This window comes from Leopardus geoffroyi, chromosome D3 (genome assembly GCF_018350155.1).
Source record: "Leopardus geoffroyi isolate Oge1 chromosome D3, O.geoffroyi_Oge1_pat1.0, whole genome shotgun sequence".
NCBI lineage: Eukaryota > Metazoa > Chordata > Mammalia > Carnivora > Felidae > Leopardus > Leopardus geoffroyi.
In genome coordinates, this window is record NC_059339.1 from 52,238,652 (window position 1) to 52,261,793 (window position 23,142).

The following is a 23,142-nucleotide window of genomic DNA, read 5'->3' on the forward strand; positions in this document are numbered from 1 at the left end:
GTACTTGGCTCTATGAACCAGAAGATCCAAGATGCTTAAGATTTCGTGGAAGAGTGGAATGCTCTATGGAATTAGTGACAAGCCCAGATAAGAGCAGGGCTCAATAAACCACAGCCTGTGAGGCATCTGTCCGATTTCATAAAGTCTTATTGGAATATCACTATGCCCATTTACTTACATATTGTCTTTGACTCCTTTTACAATGGCCAAATTGAGCTGTTGTGACTAAGACCAAAAGGGACACATGCCTAAAATATCTACCATATGGACCTTTAAGGAAAAAGGAAAAAAAAAATCTTACCTAGGGTAGACAGATCATAGAGAATCCTTTTAAGAGTTGGAGAAATTTACTTGTCAATACCACTATCCTTTCAGAAAACAGGCTTTGGTTTACTTTTAGTCTCTACTAGAAACCACATGATTGAATACCAGGTGACAAAGTGACCTAAGATGCCAATAATTAATTGGATGTTATCGGAATTGTTAGCACTAGTTAACTCAAGAATGACCAGCAGCCCACTATCATCAGGTAAAAGTGGCATCTGGAGGACTTGCTTCTTGTAGGAACCTAAGGCTTGGCAAATTGTACTCGAATGTGGCCTACACTCTCACTGCACCTGCTCTCACTCCTCTGCCCATTTTCACAATCCCCATCTTATTCTCATAGGAATTTCCCTATGACTAATTCACTAAGGAGAAAAAGAACAAGCCTGGTTAATAGATAATATGCTAGGAGACTGCTGTAGCATTATAGCTCCAGGCACATGGGACCTTGAAGGAAAAGCAGGGAAGGAAATTCTTCAAAGGGAGAGAACTTTAGGAGGTAGGTTTTGTGGTTTATTTTTCCTGGAAGAAGCATATATCTTCCCAGAAAGGAGATTTCTGGTGGAGATGCCTGGAAGGAGATATAATCTTATTTGTGAGTGGTGACTAACTGGGAGATGTTCAGGGGCTTGGAAAAAAAACATACATGAGGATAGGTAACAAGGAGTTCTAAGAAAGAGTTACATGGACAGATTTCTTGGAATGGGTCTGGAGTGTGATAAATTTTCAGTCCATGTGATTTATTTAACACAAGTCTGTTGGAAAGGAAGTTTTCAATAAGTAGATAAAAAAGATTAACTCACCTGCGGATATCAGGTTTTTTTCTATGTCATGCCATTATTTGCTCAATTAGCTCATGAATGAAGTAGCCATATTTGCAGGGATGGAGCATTTTCATGGGTCCTCGGATAGACTGTGCTCATCAAAACTGGACTGCTTTTACTACTCCCCAACATGCCAAAGTCATGATTAACTCTGAGTCCTGATATTCTGGAGGGCCTCTATGTAAACAGGTATCAGATACACATGTATCTAAATATATATCTGATATCTATATCTTTATCCATAGATATATATAAATAGATAGACATCTGACATATCTATAGACATCTGATATATTTTATATTTGTGTGTGTGTGTGTGTGTGTGTATATAATCAGGTACTTATTATCAGGTACTATGAGAAAGAATTAATCCTCCTTTTTTGTAGGTTTTGATTTGCCTTCCCTTCCTGACATCTCTTAAATAAGCACATTATTTCAGAGCAGAAAACTAAGACAATGGATTGATGTTTGTGATGTTCACTGGCCTTAGGATAGACTCAATCACTCAGATGCAGTTGGCCCTATATTCAGTAGAATCCAGACACCAGTATTTTGTGAGGTTAGTATGTTTTCAAAATGATGTAGTTCATGCTTTGAAAAAGCTACAACATGTGCAGCTGCTACCCTAATAGCCAGTTTACATGGGTATGACAAAATGGATTAATTTGGAGGGACAATTCAATAAACGTATTAGTAAATTTGTTGCCTCTGTATTTATAAATCTGGGCTCTGTTGGTTTAGAGTCTTAGTGCTACAGAGAAGGTTGCTTCTGCCAGGAGTCAAGAACCCTGAAAGGTCTGAGATTTCATCCTACTTGCAAGGTAAATTAGCTGGTTACAGTTTAACAGATGTAGACAGAAGATGAGACTCTTGGGTAAGAGACCAGAACTTTTATTACTCACAGCACAGCAAGTAGAATCAACTTAATGGGTGTGTTGTTTCCCTTCCCAGCCCAACCCAAGCCCACAAATCAGCCCAGGTAGGTGCTGAACACGCAGTTTGCATCATAGCTGTTATCCACTGAATGTTTGGGTACCCCCTACCCCTTATCAATACATATGTTGAAGCCATAACACTCCATGTTACTATAATTGGATATAGGACATCTAAGAAAGTAATTAAGGTTAAATGAAGTTCTAAAGGTGGGGCCCTAATCTAAAAGGTTTAGTGTTCTTATGATAAGAGACACCAAAGTTCATATTCTCTCTCTCTCTCTCTCTCTTTCTCTCTCTCTCTCTCTCCTGCATGCACACAAAGACGTCATGTGAACACATAGAGAGGTGGAAGGTGCCTGTAAGCAAAGAAAAGAGATTTTGGGATGACCTTCTTTGCTGGCACCTTGATCTTGGGATTCCCAACTAAAAGAACTGTGAGAAATAAATCCTTGTTGTTTAATACACCTAGTTTATGGTATTTTGTTTTGGCAGCCTGAACAAGCTAAAACAACAGCTGAGGAACCTGAATCTTAGGAAACTCCTTTTTTTTTTTTTTTAAATTTTGTAGTCAGCTGCAAGTAAACCCATCCAAAATTTGTCCCAAAGGGAGATATTATCTTTATTATGATGATAGCAAACAGACCTGTCTTCTGTTTGGGAGGAGGATACTATTTCCATCTTCCAAGACTTTTTGCTATACAAACATCCTAGAAGAAATAGTCCAAAACAAAAGCTCTTAGTACTTACATAAGTAACTGTTCAAAAATACAAGTGCTCTGGGAGAATTATCTTCCAAACATAATGAACATAAAAAGTCTTATATTACAAACACTTTCATGGCCCTGTACATTTTATTTTCTCTCTTTCTTTTACCTTTTCTCTTTGTTGAAACATACTTTGTCCTCCTCTTCCCCAAAACAATTTTTATTCATTTTTAATTCTGTTCCTGAATGTCACTTTCTCAGAAAACTCTTTAGGTGCTCCTAAAGACATGTCATGTCCTTAGGAAATACTTGTTCAATGAATATGTGAATGACGTATACATAATGATAAGTTGTCTCCCACTTTTCAATATTTAAATTGATTCTGTCTTGTTCTTTTCCAGAGCCTAGAATTTCCATATTATTACAAGTATTAGTGATTTTTTTATTGGTCCTATGATTGGAAGGTCTCTAGTGTTTATTTCCTGAGTATATTTACCATTTCTTTTAATTAGACACTTTCCTAAACTCTTCCTATGGACTCCATTGTCTATCACGATTAGTTGATAAATTAAGATCCAATATAGTACATTTCTAATAGTGTAGTCTCACATTCCTTGAAATCTTCTAACTGAATGATACCTCAATAAAATTTCAAGACTGTATTACCATTTTCTGTATTTCACTCTGATCACGTTTTCCAGCTATCTCATGCGATAATTTCATAAATATATTGGGTTGGTTAATTTTATATGTCAACTTGCCTGAGCCAGGGGATGCCCAGGTAGTTGATTAAACAATATTTCTTAATGTGTCTCTGAGAGTGATTCCGGAAGAGATTAGCATTTGAATCAGTGGACTGAATAAAGCAGAAGGTCCTCCCCCATGTGGGTGGGAAGCAAACAATCCATTCAGGATTTAAGTAGAACAAAAATGTGAGGGAAGGTTGAATTCACTCTTTGCCTAACTGCATGAGCTATAACATCAATCTTCTGCCCTTGGAGCTTCTGGTTTTCAGCCTTCAGATTCAGACCAGTGGCTGTACCATTGGCTCTCTGGCTTGCAGCCTTTCAAACTATACTATCAGCTCTCTTGGATCTCCAGCTTGCAGATGACGGATCATGGAACTTCTCAGTCTCCATTACCACGTCATAATAAATAATAAATCTCTTTGTGTATGTTATAAGTATATAGAATCCCCTATTGGTTCTGCTTTTCTGGAGTACCCTATTGCATACATGATACCACTATTAAATATAATTACAATAACAAAAATTTTCATTCTTTGGTTATTTTCTGTGTGTCAGGCATAATACTAAATACTTTACAGACACTATTTCCTTAGGTATTAACCCTGTGGAGCAAAGTATGAGCTCCTTGTATCCATTATCCTACTCACTCACTATTGTGTATCCAATGAATAGGGTAGTACCTTACTCACATATTACGCTCTATTAAATATTTTTTGAATAAATGAGCTGCAGGTATTATTAAGCCCATTCACAGATGAAGAAATAGAGGCACAAATATGTTACATAACTTGCTCAAAACCAGTTGCTAGGTGGCAAATTGGTAATTCAAAGCAAAGTAGTTCTGATTCTATATTTCACTCTTGAATTCTATGATACATTACTTTTCTCTCATCGTACCACCTTCTGTTTCTAAACTTAATAAATCCACTTGTACCTACATTTCCTTCTGTATCTAACCATGATCTCGTTACTTTAATCATTCTCTCACTGAAATCCTTCATGTTTCCTTGTTTAATGAATGTTTTTACAAAGTAAATGAAGAAATGAAGATATGGAGACCTATGTGGCACTCTAAGAATGCACAATAATCTGATTATATTAAGACAAATAAGATAGAAACTAATTCTGGAGAGCCTAGGTGGCTCAGTTGGTTAAGCGTCCGACTCCTGATTTTGGCTCAGGTCATGATCTCACAGTTCGTGAGACCAAGTCCTGTGTCGGGCTCTTCACTGACAGTATGGAGCCTGCTTGGGATTCTCCCTTTCCCTCTCTCTCTGCCTGTCCCCTGCCTCCCCTGCTCACACTCTCCCAAAATAAATAAATAAACTTTAAAAATGATAAAAGCTACTTCATGTGCTAGTTAATAATTAATTATTATATTTAATGCTTTAAACACATCAGAGTAGAGCAATATGGAAAGCATGATGGTAAAGCATACAGACCAGGGGAGATAAAGTGAAAAGACATCATGGTATAAACTTAGTGCTTTATGAACACAGTATGCAAATAATATTGTAAATAGCGTTACAGATTCTCACCGTACAGCAAGGAAATTGAGAAAATTCAAGAGTTTTGACTGCAATGGTTTTAACGCAGAGAATGTGGTATTCACTGGACACTAATAAAATTTTAAATGGCCAGCACACTCACACATTTAGCATTTGAAGCCAACATGAGGATGTATTTATAATGAAATTACCTTAAATATTTGAATTTCTGACAGTGTTCAGAGCAGTAAGACACACTGTATCATTGAACTATGCACCTAATGGTTAGTTTTATGTTTCAATACCCAGTTATTTAATCAAATGCTAACCTAGAGATTTTGTAGACATGATTAAATAATTAGTTGGCTTCAAGTAAGGGAGATTATCGTAGATAAACTGCATGGGCCTGATTCAATCAGTTACAAGTAAAACCGCAGTTTTCCTTAAGAAATTTGACCTGTGGATAGCCATTCTTGGGTCTTAGTGTTCCTGCCCGTCCTTCCTGGAGGCTTGCCCTATGGATTTCAGACTTGCTTCTCCAGCCCCTACAATCTCATAAGTTTATCCCCGCAATAAATCTCTTCCTGTAAATATCTCGCAGCTTCTGTTTCTCTGATAGAGCCCTGACTCATACAGCGCCACATGCTTTTGTGATAAAAATGATGGAGTGGTGTCTGGGTGTGTGCATGCGCGTGTGTGTATGCGCATGTATCCTCATTCACAAACATAATGCTCATCATCCTGAGAAATTATTAACAAAGCTTTTCTGTTTTGTGAAGTTCAGGGCTGGGCTATGAGTTAGAGTAAATATAAATTCAGTCTTCTTATCTCCATAATGCACACAAGTTGAGGGTTTGTCAATATTCCAGTAGAGTATTTTGAACATTTATCAGTCAGCATTGGCAGTTTTGACAGGCAAACTGCTTGCTGAATACCAAATGCAAAAGCACGAAGCTGTCATTTTTAGACAGGTTATTACTTTGAAATGATTATTATTTAAGATAACTTCCTCCATATATTTAATTCAGACTCGCTACCACCTCCATTGTGAAGTGCTTTGATGTAAATTTTATCTGTGTGCAGTATATGTAATATTAATGCTTTTAATAAGAGGATTTTTGTATTCAAAGGAATTTTGATTATTCTGAAGACATCAAGGTATGAGATTACAACAATCTGTTTATATTGATGTCATATTAGTTCTTTAACCTGCCAAATGGAAATTCTTACCGAATTTGATGATTACATAGGCATAAAATGTTTCTTAAATTATTTCTCCAAAATCCATTCCAAGTATCATTTTAAACCAGAATTAAAACAATGTCAAGATTCTTCAATAATCAGGCTACAGATTTGGGTTTTTTTTTTTTGTTTTTTGTTTTTTGGTCTATGAGTAGAAAAAGCTCACAGCATATTTTATTGAAAAGAGAGTTATAGAAAAAAAAAGACAACTGCAGGCACACATACACACATACATAGAATGGAACTATTTCTACATCATTACATATGCATTGGCTTGATTCACCCTTGTTATGAGTTTGTATTCTTAAGCGAAAGATGAGAATAAACTCATCAACTAGTAAAAAAGTACATTTGCATGATATCAAATCCTGTAACTCATTAGAGTTTTTCTAATCAACTCATCTGAATAAGATATGATGATGATGGTGATGATGATGATGATGATGTTGATGAAAATGAAGACATAAGACAGCAATAACTATTTTTGCATAGTAAGGCTAGTCTATAAGAGTATACTCCAAATAGATGGAACGGAAACATTTACCCCATATGATTTATTTATCTACACAGCTGCATGATGTTGATGGGAATCAGGAATGCCAATTTTATTGTTTGTTCATAATTTTAGGGCTGCCTCTGGTGATTGGAGCCTCAGTTTGATTTTCCCCCAAGCAAGCTAGGATGGAATGTACTCAAAGACAAAGTGAAATAACAATGGGAGATCTCTCAGCATAATTCAGAACTAAATTCATTTCTAAATAACCACTAACTGAAAAGATATTGATGACTTTTGTAAAGGAAATTAAAAAATAAATAATAACACAAAAAATGTACTTAAAAACAGTGTTCCTAATCAAATAATATGAATTACTGTATTATATAATGAAAAATGTAAAAATATGTATGTATAGTTGTGTGGGAAAATGTATAGAGAAATTTTTTTAAATGACTTTATTTAAATCAATATCAATTGGCATACTTTAAAACCAGGTATTCACAGAATGCTAAGTATTTGCAATAGAAAATTATAATCATCTATATCACAATAATTACTCAGATTGTAAGTCTACACTATGTCTTACTATATTTTAAACCAAACTGAATAAACTGAAGAACACATTAAATTCAATAGACAGAAGTGGTTTAATTATCTCCTGCCCCCAACTAAAAAGAAACAATGAATTCATCGATTTGCTTGGGTAGATGGGTATGGGGAATGGCAGAATGGGTGAAAAGGGAAAAGAGTTGAGGTGAGTTACCAACTCCCGGAGGCAGAGATAGGGGATAAATCCAGTGTTATATGCAGAAGGGCAATGAGGACTTCACTCCACTAATAAATTTTTGCTCTATGTTAGTAATAACCATCAGAAAATTCTTAAAAGATGCTTGAAGCGAGGGTTCTGCATGTCAGATCTAAAGAATTGGAGTTTCATTCTCATTAGAACACAGATCTGCTATGTGACCTTAGGCAAGGCAAGCCCCAGCAATCTTGTCCCTCAACAAACTTGTCATTCAATGACACTACTGTGAGTAGGCTAAATGCTCACTAGCAGAAAAATAAACGCATTAAAAAGGAGATGCAAATGCAGTTCAAGACCTAAGCAAACCAATAATTTGGTTCTTTCTCTTGAAGCAATTACAGAAATTTCTAATTTTAACTTCTTCTTTCAATACAAAGTATTCATTTATGACACAACTAATACACATTTTCTGTAGAAAAATTGAAAATCCAAACAAAAATAAATTCACAAGCAATCCTTACAGAGATATTTATTTTCATGTATGTGTGTACATATGCAGCTACGTGTATGCACACACATTTGTGTACAATATATTTTTTACTTTGTTATATGCTTTAAAATTATTGTGTAGTACATATATATGAAAAGATATAACGTAAGCATAGTTTAAAGAAGAATAATGAAAAAAATTCTTATGTGCCTATCATTAAGCTTAAAAATAGAAACATTATCTGTATCTATTAACTGGTAAATGGCAGAGCTAAATCCTTCCAAATATATTATCTTGAGAAATACAAGGTTTACCCTTTGCATTGCATACATATTTGAGAATCAGCTTGTCATATCTTATAAAAATAAGTCTATTAAAGTCATCTTGGAAGTAATTTTGTATCCAATCTTTATAATATTGAGTCTTCCTGTTTAAAATGTGACGTAACTGTCCACTTGTTGTACTTTGAAATTTTGAATAATATGTTATTTTTTTCCTGTCAAGATTTTGAACTTCATCTAAGACTTATTATTGTTTTTAGCTACTGTAAATGTACTTGTTTTTAATTACACATTTTCTATTGAGATGATTATGGACTCACACGCTCTTGTATGAAATAATAAAGATTTCATGTGGTTTTTGCCAAATTATCCCTGATGGGAACATCCTATAGAAAGCTATAATATGATAGTATAACCAGGATATTGACATTGATAAAGTCAAAATACAGAGCAGTCAAGATACCTCACCATAAAGGATCCCCATGTCAGCATTTCGCAGTCACATCTAACTCATAACTTTGGCCAACCACTAACATGTTCTTCCATTTGTATAATTTTGTAACTTCAAGAATATTATATAAATAGAATCATATAGTATATAAATCTCTGGAGTTATAATAGTTGCATGTTTAATTTTATAAGAAACTGCCAAAACTTTCCCAGTGACTGTACCATTTTACATTCCCAGTAGCCAAGTATGAGTGATTCCAGTATCTCTACACCCTCACCAACATTTGCTGCTGGCACCATTTTTTATTTTAGCCATTCTGATAGGAATCTAGTGACGTCTCGGTGTGGTTTTAATTTTCATTCCCTGAACGGCTAAGAGTTGAACATCTTTTCATGCACTTATCATCTGCACAGTCTCTCCACTGAAATGTCTCTTCATATCTCCTATCTATTTTATAGTTGGATTTTTGTCTTTATTGAGTTTTGAGAGAGTGTATATATTTTAAATACTAGTCCTCTGTCAGATATGTGGTTTGCAATTTTTTTCTCCCAGTTATTGCTTATCCTTTTACTCCGATAACAGGGCTTTGAAGAGCAAAAGTTTTTAATTTTGATGTAGCCCAATTTATCAATTTTTCTTGTTATGGATCATGATTTTGGTGTCAAGTCTAAGAACTCTGTCTGAACTCTTGATCTTGATGAGTTTCTCCTGTTTTTTTTTCTCCCCCTAACAAATTTGTAATAAAGAGGATGGCTCCATTTTTGATGTTTGAATGCTGACAATTTTGAGACCCCACAACATCCCTTTCTCCCTATGCCCCACGTCTGGATAAGCCATTTAAAAAGACCACATGTTCCCTCCTTTGGCACTGAAATTTCAAATCAAACATCACCTTGCCTGGCCCATGTGTGAGAATCTGCACCCCAGAACAATTTGCTAACATAATACATCCCGAGTGAGTAGTCCCTCCTTGCCACTTCTAGCCATTTTAGTCCTGCATGGAAGCAGGACTGAAATGCACAGAAAGCCTCATTATGTGAGTATAAAACTTTATAATTTCTTTATGCCTGTATGTAGCATCATTAGTCTTGACATCTAAACTATATTTAAGGAGGGAAATTGTAGTGGCTTATATTATGTGTCAACCTGGCTAGGTCACAGTACCCAGATATTTGGTCAAATGTGTCTGGATATTGCTGAGAAGGCATGTGTGGTTTATTTTTTTCTATGACATTCCAATTTAATCAATAGATTTTGAGTAAAGAAGGTTACTATCCACAGTGCATGTGGGCATTGTCAACTGATTAGTTGAAGGACTTCAGTAAAAAACTGATCTCCCCTAAGGAGGAGGCTACTCAGATGGCACACTACCTTCAACCTCAAGCTACAACTCATGCCTGCAGCCTGTGGACTTGTCCTAGAGATCTTGGACTTGTCAGCCTCCACAACCATGTGAGCGAATTCCTTAAAATACATCTCTGTCTTTCTCTCTCTCCATTCCTCTTCCTCTGTCCCCCACCTCTATTTGTTCTATGTCTCAGGAAAACTCTGGTTACTACAAAGGTACAAAGGTTCCTAAGTTTACGTATGAGGAACTTGAACAAAATTTTGTAGCTTGACATTTAGCCTTATGGTTCGTTTTGGGTTATTTTTGTATTAAGCATGAGATTCACTTTCTGACCTATGTGTGTTCCGTTGCTCCCACACCATTTATTCAAAAGGCTATTCTTTTACTACTTTTGCATCTTAGTCAAAAACTAGTTGGACACATCTGTGCGGATTTATTATTGAATTTCCTACTTTGTGTCATTTCTTTATGTTTTCATTTCGACACCAGTGTCACAGTCCCCTCTCCTCTTTAGGCTCATAGTAGAGCTTCATGTGAAGTAGAGTAATCCCTCCATTTTACCCGTCTTTTTCAAGATTATTTTAAATATTCTAGGACCTATACTTTGCCACATGCACTTTAGAGTAAGTGTTTATATTTGCAAAATACCTCTGTAAAAATTGTAATGGAATTGCATTCAATCTATAGAACAATTTGAGGATGCTCAACATCTTTACCATACTGACTCTTCCATTCTGTGGACTTGCTAAGTGTCTCCATTTATTTAAGTCTTCTTTGATTTCTGTCATGAATATTTTGTAATTTTCAGCATCTGGATTCCACATTTTGTTGTCTATCATAAATTCTCCATTTTCTCTGAAGTGAACGCAAGTAGTACTGTGTTTTTACTTTCATTGTTAGTATATAGATATAAAATTGATTCTTGCATGTGTTTTGTGGTTTGTGAACATTCTTCTGTAATTGAGTATTTTATCTGATTTTCTTATATATATATAGAGAGAGATAAATGCAATTTATTTTGACTACTGATTGTTTAATCTATCAAGCTTGCTAAATTTTCTAATTCAAATAATGTTTAAATAATTGGGGGGGAAATTTTCTGTGTAAACAATCTGTTCATCTGCAAATATTGACAGGTTTTTTGGTCTTTCCAATTTTTACACTATTTATTCTTTTCCTATTTTTATACTCCTCTCTATTTTTTCCTACCTAGCTAAAATGTGTAGGCACCAATACAGTTAAACTGTTTAAAAGAATTGATAATAGCAAGCATTCACATCTTGATTGCTTTTTTACTAATAGTTTTGGCATTTTATTATTATTTCTAATGTTATTGCTGACTTTCTATAAGGAATTCCTGTCAATTTCTTAGTTTTAAAATTCTTTTGTATGCCTTGCTTGTTGAATTTTATTAAGAAGTTCTATATTATTTCTAGTTTGTTAAATATTTTCAGCTATAAAATGTTGGATTTTGTGAAATGTTATATCTGCAACTATGGAGATGATCATATGTTTTTTCTTCTTAAAAATGTAAATGAAGCTAATTCAGTCTTTTTCTGATATTTGGTTAAGCTTGCATTCCTGGAATAAACACAGCTTTATCATGGTATATTATCTTTTTAAAAATCTGTATTTGCTAATTCTTTGTTTGGGGTATTCTATGTTCAGGAGTGGGGTAACCATGTAATCTCTTCCCTCTTTATTGGTCCTTACTTGGTTTTGAAATTAGGTTTTTATTATTCTCATAAAGTACTTTGGAAGTGATTTTCTATTTTTCTCTATTCTAAAGGAATTTGGATAAATTTAATTTATCTGCTTGTTAAATACTTAGGAGAACATCCTATATAGCCATTTAGGGACAACTAAAATTTAGATGTATTTTGCTTAAATGGTTATGATTTTTTTGGGTTTTCTATTTCTTTTAGAGTCAGTTCTGACATTATATATTTCTACAAATGTAATTCTCCAAGTAACTTAAAAAAATTTATTGACATAGAAATATCCATAAATTCTTAACTATGTAACTTTGAATTATTATATACTATACATACAGAAAAGTACATAGAGCATAAATATAATTTAATAATTTCCCAAAGCACACACTGCATATTCAAAACCTACATGAAGATAAGGAACATTTCCAGCACCTCAGAGGCTTACAACTATGAATCCTCCTTCCTCGAAAAGTTTATTACTCTAAATTTTGTGATTATCACTTATTTTTCCCCCATATATTCTTACCACCTAATTAAGAATTGTTCGTCATTATAGCTTAGTGATGCCTATTTTTGAACTTTATATAAATAGGATCATACACTATGTTTATTTCTGGCTTCTTTTGTTCAATATTGGTTTTGAGAGATTCAACCATATTTTGGGTGCTGGAATATTTCACAGTATTTCATTAATTCTCAATTCTATATAAGATTATATTGTATGATTTTGCACAATATATATATCCATTCAAATATCACAATGTGAGGTTTGGTTTTGGGGTTTATTCATAGCATCTGTTTTGTGTCAAGGAGAATTAAGCTGATTCTTAGTTTCGTCACTTAATAGTTTTTTGAGTTTAATTGGTTAATTTTTCTAAGCTATTGCATAAAATATATATTTCATTAGACTGATTAAATAAGATAACATAATGTAAGATAATCTTCTTTTTCATTATTATAGTGTAGCATTTTCCTTTACCGGCTTACAAAGTGTATTATCTTTTGAAGATTTTTGGAAGTTTTTCTCCTTGTCGAAATTTAAAAATACGTATGTCCATATTATGATGTTTGGTTCATAAGGCAGTCTGGAATATAAATATAATCATCAAGGGGTGCCTGGGTGACTCAGTGGGTTGAATGTCTGACTTCAGCTCAGGTCACGATCTCGTGGTTTGTGAGTTCGAGCCCTGCATCAGGCTCTGTGCAGCCTTCTTCATATTCTGTGTCTCCCTCTCTGCCCTCCCCTGCTCATCTTCTGTCTCTCTCACTCTCGAAAATGAAGTAAAAATTAAATAAATAAATAAATAAATAAATAAATAAAATCACTTATTTCCATCTTAAATATCATTTTTGAAATGACTACAAAATTACTCACGCTTTTTACTTCTTCATTAGTTTTAGATGTTGCCGGAATATGATAATTACATGTTTTACAATATTTCTTCTCTTTTAGAGTTACAGGTATGTAATTCTTCAGATCTTTACTAGGTTTTTGAAATCCATTCTTCTGTAATTAAATTTACATGCCAATCCCTGAACAGTTTTCCTTTCTTTGGGAATCCCTGTGTACCTCCAAATCTCTATCACTCCACCTCTTCTCCATCACACAAAACAAAAATGCAATCTCAGTCAAAATGCTGCAGAGTCTTTGTAAATGTAAATGTAAGACTAGGCCCCCAGACCTAGAGTGACCATGTAGCTCAATTGCTTGTGATAATCCCAATTTATTTCTGCTGACCAGGGTTATTATGAAGAGCCCTTTTACTACCCAAATCTTCCAGTTTGAACAATAAATTACAGGGTTACCCTACCTAGTCTTCATTTCCACTAAATTGTTGGCAAACCTACTATTTCACTAGCTGACATAAAATGGCTACTAACTTCCTATAGCCTCTTGCTGTCTGAGATGAGTCTGGAATACTAGTTTTTATTCTATACTCCAACACATTAAAAGATCATTAAGTTCCTTAAGAATCTTATGCGGTAAGTCAGAGGTCTTATTAATTTGCATTATCCGAGTACGAAAATGAGTCACAGAGGAGCTGACTGTTGACCAAGTTTAAGGTAGAAGAGAAGATGAGTATCCTGATCCCTGATTTTTTAGTTCGCTGCTCTTTCTACTAAAGATCAAGTAACACGTATAACATTTGGAAATAATTGGCTGAATGAGTAGGACTTGTGCAGATCTGAGATAAAAGCTATACTTAAAGAACAAAGAAAAGAGAATTCTCAACCATTCAGGCTTTGGTGCATGAATTATATCTGGTAGCACAAGCAGAATTATCAGTACACTTTTCATTTCTTAAATATTTACATTTGGTAACATTAGGAGATTGAAAAAGATGTTGGAGTCTAAATTGGCTATTTTAAAAGAGGGATGCATTTACCCATGCTAATGTTAGTAAACACATGTTATGACTCAATAGAATGTTTGATTCAGCAGAGGTAGTTTTTCAATTAATTTATTGATTTCACCCACTTGCTCGCATACAGTCCTGTGTGTAATGGGACGAGTTTGAGCCATTGCTACAGCCCCTTGGTCCATGTTCTGCCTTCTTATATCCCAAGCCATATACTTTCTTAATTTTCACCCAGTTCACTTTGTTTTTATGATCTCTGCGAAGACAGTCCCCTGCTCAGCTCCTTATGCTTCTGTTCCTCTTTAGTCTTTTATCCCTTCAAGTTGGCTATTTGCCAAACAAAAATATGTAGGAAGTTTTGCTTGCATACTTAGCTGGTTTGCACCCCTATGAAACTGGATTATATGTGTCACAAAAGTTACTCTTACATGCTTTACTAGGGGCACATATCATTTGAAAGGTGAAACATATAGGAGTAAAGGCTAGAGTTGCCAGATAAAATGCAGGATGCATAATTAAATTGAATTTTAGATAAACAACAAATAATTTTCACTATAAGTCTCAAATATTGCATGAGATATGAAACACTTATATGAAAACAATCACTTATTGTTTCTCTTAATTTCAAATTTACTTAGATGTCCTGGATTTTTCTTTGTTAAATCTGGCAACTCCAGAAAGAGGGAAGGCTGTTTGAGTACTCATAATGCTACCTTGGTTTCTAGAATAGAAGATTAAAATCCCTCAACACAAAAATTAGGATAGTGAAGGTAGCCAATGATACTTTTTCTTCCTTTTCTTCCTTTTCTCTCTTTTCTTATTTCCCTTCCGCCCTTTTTTTTCTATTCTCCATTTCTCAGAAATAATAGTAACAGTAACAGTAGCAACGAATACTAATACTATTGATAATGCCTGCCTTTGTATACTTTCAGATGTATCATCTTACTTGATTGTTATTGATTTAGTGATTTTTTTTCCCCGTATAGATACTGGAATTGGGGGAAAAGGAAAAATCATCACAGAAATATACTTAACATTTCTCTGTGTAGACATATTCTTGCTGTGAAAATAAACTAAAACTTAAGGAAGGCAGGCAAAATGAAGTTGAGACAGAAACCAGATGAGTTCAGAGCCCAGAGCTTGCTCCTAATGATCAAACTTGTACAAGGGCTTTATTTCTTAGATGAGTCACCATACTGTCTTCATTTATTAAGTAAAAGGATTTTAATTAAATGTATTCAGCCTGGCAAAGTATGGAGGAAATTAAGCAGATCATACTTGGACAACTCTATAATGAACTGAAGAGGAACACTGAGGCCAATGTTAGAAGTTAAACCATTTTCACTTCTTGGCCTCTATGATTTTAGCAATATAGGTCAAAGTGTATGCAGAGCTTGGATAGCCATGTAATCAATCTTATTTATATTTTTAGTAATGGGGTAGTTCTTTTAAGCATTTGGTCTTAATATTTCTAAAACATGAGAATTTTAGTAGATGATTGAGAATCGTAATGTGAAACACACTGGTGGATTTTGTGCTGCAACGAGATAGTGATTTTTAAATGGTTTTTTTTTTTTATCTTTGAGAGAGAGACAAAGAGAGAGAGAAAGAGAGAGGGAGGGACAGACAGAACTGAGGGCAGAGGAGCTGAAGCGAGCTCCAGAGAGAGGGAGAGAGGAAGGGACAGAAAGGCGGGGGGGGGGGGGACAGTCTGAGAATTTTTGCTTTTTAATTGATGTGTTTAGATCATTTATCTTTAACGTTATTGTTGATATGTCTTGGTGTAAAATTACCATCTTGCTATTTTCCTCTTATGTCTTCTTTGTTTCTCTTTTCTTTTTCTGCTTTCTATCAAATTAATTATATAGTTATTATTTTTATCTGATCTCTTTCTTTCATGTGTGAGCTACAGCTCTTTATTTGTTACATTAGTGGTTTCTTTAGGATTTATAGTATACATCTTTACCATATCACAATACACCTTTACATTATACTATACTGTTTAATGTATAGTTATAGAGTCTTATAATAGTATTTTTCTATTTCATCCTCCTCAAATTTGTGCTATTATTTTCTTACATTTTACTTCCCTCTAGCCTATAAACACCACAATATGTTGCTATGTTTGCTTTAAAAAATTGATTCTGTTTTTAGATATTTTAAAAAATAAGAAAAATTCATGCCTACCATTTCTAGTTCTCTTTATCCTGTTTTGTCCATCCAGCTTTTCATCTGCCATCCATCCCTTTTGCTTGAAGAACTTTTTTTTTTAAGTTTAGTTATTTGTTTTGAGAGAGACAGAGACAGCATGAGTCGGGGAGGGGCAGTGTGAGAAGGGGAGAGAGAGAGAACCCCAAGCAGGCTCCCTACTGCCAGCACGGAACCTGGTGTGGGGCTTGAACACACAAAGCTGTGAGATCATGACTTGAGCCGAAACCAGGAGTCAGATACTTAACACACTGAGCCAGCCAGGTGCCCCGAAGAACTTTTGTTAACATCTCTTATAGTGTAGGTCTATAAATGTCAAATAATTTCACTTATGTATATCTGAAAAAGCCTTTAACTTTGAAAGATATTTTTGGTTGGTAAAGTTACCTACATTGAAAATTCTTTTCTTTAAATACTTTAAAGCTTTTTTTTCCTCCCATTTTTCTTCTAGCTTGTATTGTTTCTGACAAAATAAAAAAAATCTGCTCTTATCTTTATCTTTGTTCATTGGTATGTAATGTGTGTCATTTCTCTTGGAATTTTAATATTTCTTTATCTCTGGCGGTAAATAATTTTATTATGTGCACTGGTATATTCTCTGTGCTTAGGTTCATTTAATTTCTTGGATCTGTGTGCTGATAGTTGTCACCAAGTTTGGGGGGAAATGTCAGTCTTTACCTCTTCAAATAATTTTTCCACTTCTGATTCAGGCATTTCAATTTAATATAAATTTAACTTCTCGATTTGCCCCATAGTTCACTGAAACTCTGTTCTTTCTGTCTCTCCTTCATTTTGAATAGGCTTTATTGCCATTGCTTCAAGTTCATTAAACATTTTTCTGCATGGTCTAATCTACTACTAATAACATCCAGATCATTTTCATCTTAAATATCATATCTGAATCTCTAGAAGTTCAGTTTGCGCCTTTTTCTATATCTTCTATTTATCGATTTTACATGCGCCATTTTTTCTCTACCTTCTTTAACATATGGAAAACAAGCATTATAACTGTTTTAATGTCTTTTTTCACTAATTTTATCATCTTTATCATGTCTAATTCAGTTTAGAGAGATTAATTAACCTTTCTCATTATGGATAGCATTTACTTATTTCTTTGCATATGTGAAAATTTTTGTTTGACAGCTCAACATTGTGTATGCTGGATGCTGAATCTTTTCATATTATTAAAAATTTTATTGAACTGTGTTCTTTGACAAAGTCATGTGATTTGAAATCAGTTTGTTCCCTTCAGGTTTTTCCTATAAGTTTTGTTATGTAAGATCAAACCAATATTTAAACACTTATTAGTATGCTAAATAATGCTTCACAAATTATAAATCTTTCTACTCTGACTGCTTGAACAGACAATATTCCCTGTTATTTTGATGTCCCAAGTACCTTTTACTAAATTCTCTCTTTCTTGTCTTTAGTATTTTCCTCATATGCATTAGTTGATCTCTTCTCAACCCAATATTTCAGATGGATCCTCTGAAGGTCTCTAGGTTTTCCCTCTTTATGTAGGTCTTTCTTGGCAGTTACCCTGAGCTGCAGCCACCTTGATTTCCCTGGACTCTCAACCCAGGGAGACCCTGGACTCTGACTGGCTTCCTCTTTCGAGAACAACAGCCTGAAAAATTCCTCCAGCAGTAAGATGTGACAATCACAGAGCTCACCTCGTTTCTCACATTTTAGAGATCACTAGCCATTGTTGTATGACGTAGAATATCTTGAAAGTCATTGTAACATACATAAGTGCCATGATTTTTAGTTGTTTCATGCAGTGTGGTTCCTCTTACTCCATCTCGAATTGAACTGGAAGTCTTTGAGAGGCCACTTTAAAATTTTTACATTAGGGCAATTTGAGCTATGTATTTGAGAAGATGTAGCATTGTCATCTGAAAAACATACAATTGAAGGCAAAACTTATACATATCATGTGCATATGTTATTTTGTGTTTTAAACTTAATAAAAGCTCTTGGAATTTATTTTTGTATTTAAGGAAGTCTTCTGTTTCCTAACTTGTCATCCTTCAAAAAAGAACAAAGCAAAATAAATCTTTTCCTTATATTGACCCTGTATCATGTATTTAAAGTGACTCCGTGCCATGGACAAATGATGACTTTTTTGTAATTAGCCAATTTTTTATCCATGCTATTATAACAAAACACCTTAATGGAAATAATATATGGGCACCATTTTTATTTTTATTGAAATATTTTTAAAAGTGACGGGTTCCTGGGTGGTTCAGTTGGTTAAGCAACCAACTTCGGCTCAGGTCATGATCTCACAGTTCATGGGTTCTAGCCTTGCATCGGGCTCTGTGCTGACAGCTCAGAGCCTGGAACCTGCTTCCAATTCTGTGTCTCCTTCTCTCTCTGCCCCTCCCCCACTCACATTCTGTCTCTCTGTCTCTCAAAAAGAAATAAATGTAAAAAAAATTTAAAAAAAAATTTAAGTGTACTTTTATGTTCATTTTCATATTAGCAGTTATAATTTATGACATATTTTCAAAGCCCAAGACTTCAATTCCCATAGTAAACAGATAGTTAATAAATGATTATTTGTAATAAGGTCTCCTGTGGTTTTTCAATAGGTGAGAAGAAAAATTGAAACAACTGTTTGCATAATTCAAGTTAAAAACAAATAAGCAAATACAATAAACCTATTATTTGGAATCTTTCTAAGTAGGACAAAGGCTGAAACTATTGAGGCAATTCCCATACAAACCAATTTGCAAATGAACTATGGGATATTGTTTGCAAATATCTGGGATACTGTCCGTGTTCTACTTTGCATCTCCACATTCTGGGAGGGGATAGGGGAATTAAGACAAGTATCTGGATAATTCAGAAAAGAATTATAGGCCATGTTAACAATTGTTAGCTAAGAGTTTCACATGGCACTTATAAAGCAAAAGGCCCATGACAGACTAAAGTGGGAGTACTTGATTTTTCACAACTAGGAAAGTAATGTTTCCATTGTAAACTTCTCTTTACGGGGAAACTGATGTATTTTAAGCCAACAGAGGGGAATTTCTTTATTATGTTGGTGATGGAGGTGTGCTACCTTATTGACTTACGTATCGCAATAGAATGCTTAATACTTTCTTCGTTGAATTGGCATCATATACTGGTGGAAGATTGAAATAATGGGTGTGATATATCAGGTTTGGAAAGTATGAATAAAACAGTAATTATAAAGACAATGAAATTGTATGATTTTTATTAAATTCCATTGATATTCTAGATTTAAAAAAAGATAACAAAAAGCTAACTGATTAGTAGGCAACTGAAAGCCACCTATGGAATCCAGAGGGTCTCCATGGTAGCATAATCTTCAAGAAAAAAGCAGAGAAAGCTGCTTACCAGCAAGAACTACCAAGGTCCAAGAAATGTAAAGCAGATGAGTTATGCCAAAACCATGGTCTTGGTTGAGAAAGAATGGACAGCAAATATGAGCAAATATGTGGGATAGGATTATCTGGATCAATCTCTACCACAATGTTGAATCCTTAGATTTTCTTGAACTCTCTGAGCCTATGGAAGTGACCTGTCCTCTCTTCCTTATTTTTTAAATTTCTTTAGTTTTTTGTTTGTTTGTTTACTGGTTTATTTTTATTTAGATTCAATTTAGTTAACATATAGTGTAGTATTGGTTTCAGGAGAATTTAGTGGTTCATCATTTACATATAATGCCCAGTGCTCATCCTAACAAGTACCCTCTTTAATGCTCATCACCTATTTAGCCCATCCCCCCCACTCACCTCCCTCCATCAACCTTCAGTTTGCTCTCCAGACTTCTGGGAAGTTAATTCAGAACTCTCTCTCCTTCCCCTGATTGCTACCTCTACCACTACAACAAAAGACAACACAATCCTCCCTTGGGATCTGCCATCACTCCTCCTGTTTACTACATATAGATCTAGTATTTACTAAGACTAATTTAGAGCAGCATGACCCAATCCAAAATGTGTTGGTTCTGTAACACAGGAAAAGGACTATTCCAAAGAAGCTGCAAGATCAAGCCAACATGTCCTGGCAGGATATGAGGGAGCACGAAGGTAATTATGTTCTAATTGATTAAGGGGGCAAAAACAAGAGATTGGACAAGTGAAACTATTGGGAGCATTCTTCTGATATACAGGATTTAACTACCTGGCAAGAAATCAAAGAGATGGTGGGGACGATCTATTAAGATGGTTGCTAGAAGCAGAAAAAAAGAAAATACCCATGTAGAGTAAGGTAGAAATATATAATTGGGGCACTTGGGTGGCTCAGTCAGTTAAGCGTCCAGCTTTTGGTTTCAGCTCAGGTCATGATCTCGTGGTTTGTGGGTTCAAGCCCTGCGTTGCGCTCCCTGCTGACAGTGTAGGGCCTGCTTGGGATTCGCTCTCTCTCCCTCTCTGTCTGCCCCTCCCCCACTTGTAGTCTTACTCTCTCTTTCAAAATAAAATAAATTTTAAAAATACTTAAAAATGCCATAATTACCATGGCAAAGGGTGGAAGAAGGGATCCAAAGCTGTTTGGTTTCTTTTGAAAGTTGTCTTTTTAATGGATTCACTGAGGGTTTTCAGGATGTAAGGCTAGAAAACCAGAAAAATAATTAATCACCACATAAAGGAATGGACCATTTCCTAAGGTCAAAGAGAATGAACTATAAGGGGCATTTACTAAGAAACTCAGTGTTGGCTGTTTTCTATAAGCCACAGCTGATGGTACAGGAGATTATATAAGTGGGTTCCCAGATAAGAATGGGAATGGTTGAAACATTAGAAGCCATGTGGTAACGATACCACCAGTCTTATCCAAAAGGGTTCTATAGACAATTACATAGATTATTGAACATTGAGGAAAAGGAAGTGAAAGATACCTAGATTTGTACAACCCTTTGAATATAAACAAATAAATCTGCTTGGGAGAGATACGTCTCTAAATCACAGGAGTAAAATAGAATCTCTAGCTTCCTAAACATGTCTGCTTTATGAATCCCAGAAGGTATTGAAACATGAAAGTATTCATGGAGCATTATCGCTCAATTAGTATGTGGCTATGAGTTTGGTGAGTGTATTGTTTGTTATTTTTTTCATAAAAGATCAGAAACTACATTTACAAACAAACAACATTATACATTTATTCTCCTTACCTTTGTCATACTATAGTCAGAATATAATATAGTTTGGATGTTCCACAGAACATTATATGTATCTATTATAATGGCATCACGTTAACTAGGTCAGTGATCAAGAAAGATATAGTATGTTGGAGACATTGGAAAAATACCTAGAAAGGAGAGTAAGCTCTTTTCCTTCCATGCACCACTGAAGATCTCGGTGTTGCCACGGGCCACTGCCCCACCCGGTGTTACTGGTATTGTAAGAACAAGTTGTATCCAACGTCTTGCTTCGGCAGAGGCCTCCCTGATGGCAAGACCCACATTTTTGACCTGGGGTGGGAGAAGGCCAAAGTGGATGAGTTCCCACTATGTGGCCACATGGTGTCAAATGAATGAGTAGCTTTCCTCTGAAGCCCTGGAGGCTGCCTATATTTGCGCCAAAAAGTACATGGTGAAAATCTGTGGCAAAGATGGTTTCACATCCGAGTGCAACTCCACCCCTTCCATGCCATTTGTATCAAAAAGATATTGTCCTGTGCTGGAGTGGACAGGCTCCAGACAGATATGTGGGGTGCTTTTGGAAAGCCCCAGTGCACAATGGCCAGGGTCCACACTGGCCAAGTCATCATGTCCATCTGTACCAAGTTGCAGAACAAGGAGCATGCGATTGAGGCCCTACAGAAGGCCAAGTTCAAGTTCCCTGGCTGCCAGAAGATCCACATTTCCATGAAATGGGGCTTTACTAAGTTTAATGCAGACAAATTTGAAGACATGGTGGCTGAAAAGCAGCTCATCCCAGATGGTTGTGGGGTCAAATACATCCCTAATCAGTGACCCCTTGGACAAATGGTGGGCTCAGCACTCATGAGAACCTCAGCACTGCGTCTCCCCATTCATGCCTACCAATAAATCCTGCTTCCTGTCAAAAAAAAAAAAAAAAGAAAAGAAAAAGAAAAAGAAAAGTAGAGTGCACATTTTTATGTGTCTGCCATAACAGCAAAGTTTTTAGTGGTTAAGGGGAGGCCAGAATATCCCATTCAGAACCAAATATAAATAATTTCATCTTGCACCTCACACCATGACAAAAGAAACATAACCCCCATTATGTTTCTTTGTGTTCCACAGCTGGTATTTGCCATACCTAGGAATACCACACCTGCCATACACTGTGTGATGTGAAAGGCTACGAGCTTTGATAGGTCTTAGAACAGAAATGGATTAGAGAACATGTCCAGCCACTTAACTGATATACCCCAACAGATCCTGAGCAATTAGAAATATCAGTGTTGGAGCGCCTGGGCGACTCAGTCAGTTGAGCATCCGACTTCAACTCAGGTCATGATCTCATGGTTCCTGAGTTAAAACCCTGTGTGGGGCTCTGTGCTGACAGCTCAGAGCCTGGAGCCTGCTTTGGATTCTGTATCTCCGTCTCTCTCTAACCCTCCCCTGCTCAGACTCTGTCTCTCTCTCAAAAATAAATTTAAAAAAAATTAAAAAAATAAATATCAGTGTTGAGAAAAACTGTTGTGTGGAGTTTAGGGCAAGTCTGGCAAGTCCCAGTAGGAAAATCAAAAGGTCAACTTCTGGTATTAGGATAAAAACTATGTCACCTCCATGTCACTTTATTCTTTATTGTTTAAAACAAGTCCTGACATGCTATTGTGTCCTAA

General features: G+C 35.3%; 1 pseudogene; it reads left to right on the forward strand.

Annotated features, from left to right (window-relative positions):
* LOC123587482 overlaps nt 1–22,428 on the forward strand; it is a 77,400-nt pseudogene extending 54,972 nt beyond the window's left edge.
* Nucleotides 22,429–23,142: the final 714 nt, after the last annotated feature.